This window comes from Triticum dicoccoides, chromosome 1A, assembly GCF_002162155.2.
Source record: "Triticum dicoccoides isolate Atlit2015 ecotype Zavitan chromosome 1A, WEW_v2.0, whole genome shotgun sequence".
In the NCBI taxonomy this organism is placed as follows: Eukaryota; Viridiplantae; Streptophyta; class Magnoliopsida; order Poales; family Poaceae; genus Triticum; species Triticum dicoccoides.
The window spans coordinates 314,965,333-314,970,629 of NC_041380.1; positions in this window are offsets into that span (position 1 = coordinate 314,965,333).

Below are 5,297 nucleotides of genomic sequence, written 5' to 3' on the forward strand. Positions count from 1 at the left end.
CTCCCGAAAATACCCGAATCACTCGGAACCTTTCTGATGTCCGAATATAGTTGTCCAATATATCGATCTTTACGTCTCGACCATTTCAAGACTCCTTGTCATGTCCCCGATCTCTTCCGGGACTCCGAACTCCTTCGGTACATCAAAACACATAAACTCATAATATAACCGTCATCGAACTTTAAGCGTGCGGACCCTACGGGTTCGAGAACTATGTAGACATGACCGAGACACGTCTCCAGTCAATAACCAATAGTGGAACCTGGATGCTCATATTGGGTCCCACATATTCTACGAAGATCTTTATCGGTCAGACTGCATAACTACATACGTTGTTCCCTTTGTCATCGGTATGTTACTTGCCTGAGATTCGATCGTCGGTATCTCAATACCTAGTTCAATCTCGTTACCGGCAAGTCTATTTACTCGTTCCGTAATACATCATCCCGCAACTTACTCATTAGTTGTAATGCTTGCAAGGCTTAAGTGATGTGCATTACCGAGAGGGCCCCGAGATACCTCTCCGACAATCGGAGTGACAAATCCTAATCTCGAAAATACGCCAACCCAACAAGTACCTTTGGAGAAACCTATAGAGCACCTTTATAATCACCCAGTTACGTTGTGAAGTTTGGTAGCACACAAAGTGTTCCTCCGATAAACGGGAGTTGCATAATCTCATAGTCATAGGAACATGTATAAGTCATGAAGAAAGCAATAGCAACAAACTAAACGATCAAGTGCTAAGCTAACAGAATGGGTCAAGTCAATCACATCATTCTCCTAATGATGTGATCCCGTTAATCAAATGATAACTCATGTCTATGGCTAGGAAACTTAACCATCTTTGATTCAATGAGCTAGTCAAGTAGAGGCATACTAGTGACATACTGTTTGTCTAAGTATTCACACATGTATTATGTTTCCGATTAATACAATTCTAGCATGAATAATAAACATTTATCATGATATAAAGAAATAAATAATAACTTTATTATTTCCTCTAGGGCATATTTCCTTCATTATGATCCGGCAACCCCAAAGTGACAATAATCGGGACCACTCCCGGTGATGACCGTAGTTTGAGGAGTTCATGTATTCACTATGTGTTTATGCTTTGGTTCGGCACTCTATTAAAAGGAGGCCTTAATATCCCTTAGTTTCCACTAGGACCCCGCTGCCACGGGAGGGTAGGACAAAAGATGTCATGCAAGTTCTTTTCCATAAGCACGTATGACTATATTCGGAATACATGCCTGCATTACATTAATGAATTGGAGCTAGTTCTTTGTCACCCTAGGTTATGACTGTTACATGATGAACCGCATCTGGCATAATTCTCTATCACCGACCCATTGCCTACGAGCTTTCCATATATTGTTCTTCGCTTATTTACTTTTCCGTTGCTATTGTTATCATCACTACAAAATACCAAAAACATTACTTTTGCTACCATTACTTTTGCTATCTTTACCACTACTATCGTATTACTTTGCTACTAAACACTTTGATGCAGATATTAAGTTTCCAGGTGTGGTTGAATTGACAACTCAGCTGCTAATACTTGAGAATATTCTTTGGCTCCCCATGTGTCGAATCAATAAATTTGGGTTGAATACTCTACCCTCGAAAATTTTTGCGATCCCCTATACTTGTGGGTTATTAGTGGCTCGGGCTCGTAAAGGGAGTATTGCCCTTCTCCGCGGCCGAGAACCTCCGTATCGGCGCCATGGTCGATGCAGCAAGCAGTGAAGCGAGGAAGAAGAAGTAGCAGGAGAACCAAAGGGAGAGATGGGTGACAGGGGCTCCGCCCCCCTCTTCCCATTTATAGCCAAGGGGAGGCCAACCGCCGGCCTCCATGATCTAAGGTAATAATGATCTTTTCTGCATGCAGCAAGGACTCGTCAAGTCGGGCAGTTGCCGAGGCAGCGTGGTGAAGCGGAGACGCCCACGTCCAATCAGTCGACACGCGCCAGCCATGGCCGCGGGCTTTTGGGGCCTGCAGCGCTTCACACTTGCCCTTTTGCTTCGCCTTGAAGCCAAGTCTGAGCGTGCCTTGGGCCCGGGGGCTACTGTCGGCGTTTGGGGAACGAGGGTCCCCAGACTTGCCTGCCTGCGGCCCGTGGCGTGGCTCCACCTGCAGCCCTGTACGGCCCATCTTCACTAGCAAGCACTCAAGACCCTCACGAGGGGCCAAACCTCGCGAGGGGGATGACGCAAGACCTCCTCAGGGGCGGCCTCACCAGGCCGGCTCGCGAGGGGCGAAGAGATCAAGGCAAGGGACACCTCGCGAGGTTTGTGTGACGCAAGCCATGACGACTGGAGCCAGACAGGTGCCAGGGCGCAGTGTCCTTGTTTCCTCTTTGGTGCTAAAGGGGAAAGCGCAGGCGAGGAGTCCCGGGGCATCAGGCAAAGTTTTCCATATCGGTGCAACAAGACCAAGACCAGCAGGACAGCAGGACGGAGGTCACCGTGGAGCCCAAGACGGCGTCACCACCAGAGCCTTTGGCAGGCGAAGACTACTTTTGTCAGGATAGCTTGTACTATCTGCCCCCTTCAAATTGGCCATTGTGGGATCCCTTCCTGCCTAATATTTGGGAAGAGGACCCGGGCCTCTATATATAGGACTAGCCACCACAGTAGAGAGGCAAATTTTGATCGGATCTACGAAAAACTCATCTTGGACCGGATCCATTCCACCAGGCCACCACACTTGCCAAGCACAAGAACACCTCTCCTCAGGAGGCTGTTCTTCCCTTGTAACTGTTCATCCTCATCCCAAGAGGCAATCCACCACACCACACTGGAGTAGGGTATTACACCACATCAGTGGCCCGAACCAGTATAAACTCTTGTGTCTTGTGTTCTTTGGGTTCGTCGAGCTAGGCCGTGAGATCATGATGTGTGCGATCTAGAGAGGGGGAGAGATCTTTGTGCGCACCCAGTGTTCGAACCTCAAGGGTTTTGCAAGAACCTGAAATCCGATAAGGAAGTTCAATCACTGGTACCATAGAAGTCCAACTACTACCACAGAACGTGAATGATCCAAAAAACTAATCCCGAAGACAGAATAAATATAAAAAAGATGATACGTGTGTCTATGGACCAGCTCCGCATTCACATATATGAGTACTCTGAAAAACAAAAAAACCTACACAAATTTTTTATAACAACACCAACGGAACAGATCATATTGCAACATCACCTAAAAAACATGCATAAAACGACAGAAGTTCTAGCACAAAAGGTGCAGAAGTCCTACTCATAAGACAGACAGTAGAATCATTAGAAAAATACACGCTATCGAATTTTTTATAGATTCAATCACTTGGGTGACTACACCTACTCAGTCCGCGACCTTGAACGATATCCTACTATGCCCTAACATCAAAATGATAAAGCTGCCAAGTTGTCTCATCGAAGAACCGGAACCAACATGGGAGGACACGAGATCCAATCGCCCGATTTCAGGGGTGTATTCGCCTGCCCGATCAAATAAACAACGCATGAACAATCCAATCCCACTACTGTAATCAAATCCGCCCTCTATGTTCACAGAAAAACAACAAATCCACAGAAGCCGCGGAAACCACTCCCGCGGACTAAGAACACAGAACCCAAAATCAAATCCGTTGAAATTAATGACAAATTGTCCACGAAACTCGTACCTACACCAAATTCCCATCATGTTAGAGGTTCTAGAACATCTAGTGAATCCATTAAACTTGTAAACAGACACAAGTTCATCCGCCTCGAGAGTGATTCCGCCAAAATGCAAAATTACGAATCAAAACGAGCATTTAGATGCAGGTATGGGTATCTGGATTACAGTCACATCCCAGACAACACTACCGACCGGAATAATTCACGTGGGAAGCCACGGTTGCGAAGATAGCCAAAAGTTAGGGTTCATACACAGGGAAGTTCAGGTTGTGATCAGAATATTATTCTGATCTCGTGATCAGAATAGTGTTTATGTATGTATATATATATATATATTCTATGATGAACTAATGAACAATTAATATATATATTATGAATTCCATTTTCTATCTGTTTTTGTATACTAATTTGAATCTAGCTGTTATCATCCACATGTACAGAATGGAAAGCGTATATACACACATTGAAATAGAACATATAAGAATGGAAAACAGAGTACACACATTGAAACAGAGCAATACTATGATTGCTGTGAATAGATTGCTATCCACGTCAAAATGAATTTTCAAAATAAAACGCGTCCATGGGACCATGACCAGCAGCCCTTGCCTACGGTAGCCTTGGCTCAGCCTGAACTCGTGCAAGCATTCGCCCAAGCGGTCGACACACTCGCAGTACATCTAGAGCGCGATCTTGAGCTCCAAGTTGGCTATTTCATCGGAGATCACCAGCTCGAGGATGTGACAGCCATGTTTCTCCACTGCGCCCAGGTGGACATCCTGGGCCAAGGAGGCTGTCGAGCCTACGGACCAGCGCGTTGGCATCCAGCGGGCCGCGGACAAGGCAAACGGCGGCACCCATGTGAACGACGCGGCGGGCGTCCGGTGCAAGTATGGCATGGCCAGCCTCTGGTGCAAGTACGGTGCTGAGGGCCTCTTCCCACTCATGGCGAGGAATGGGGGTACTAACGGGATGTGTACCCAGCTGTGACGCCATGTCGACAGCAGGCAAGCGCCGATGGATCCACTCTTGCTATGCGGCGCGCCGCGCCTCTCGCTTTGCGGCACTCCAACGGTCTCGCCGTGCGGTGAGTCGCAGCCTATCAGCGCGGATGCGCCTAGCTTGCTCTGCGGCGTGCCATCGATCATGTGCGCGCACGGTTGTTGGAATAAGACGTGTGCTAACATTGCCTATTGCGGTGCACCCTATGGTGCAAACGCCACGTACGCGGCCAAGAAGGCGTACGTGCCCACATTACGCCTTCCGGGAATAGTGCCGCACTTATAATCATTAGTAAATTTTGAGCATGCGTCCCATCACATTCCAAATTGCAAACCTGTTCACACCGATCAAAACCTAAATGGTTTCCCACTTAGGAGTGTATTACTACTTGGTTATAAATACTACTACTCCAAGATGACTGCACATTCCTCCTCAACTCCTCATCCATAAAAACAAAGTCATTCATCATCGTTCCCTTTGCGTCTGCCATGGCCAGCATGAGTTCTGGGTCGAGAGATTGCCACCAGGGAGATGCAAGCATGGAAGTGGAAGCACGAGAGATGTCCCGCCTCGCTACGAACGCAACCGGCATGTCCCGCCACACGGCCGTAGCAGCACAAAGGTCCCACCGC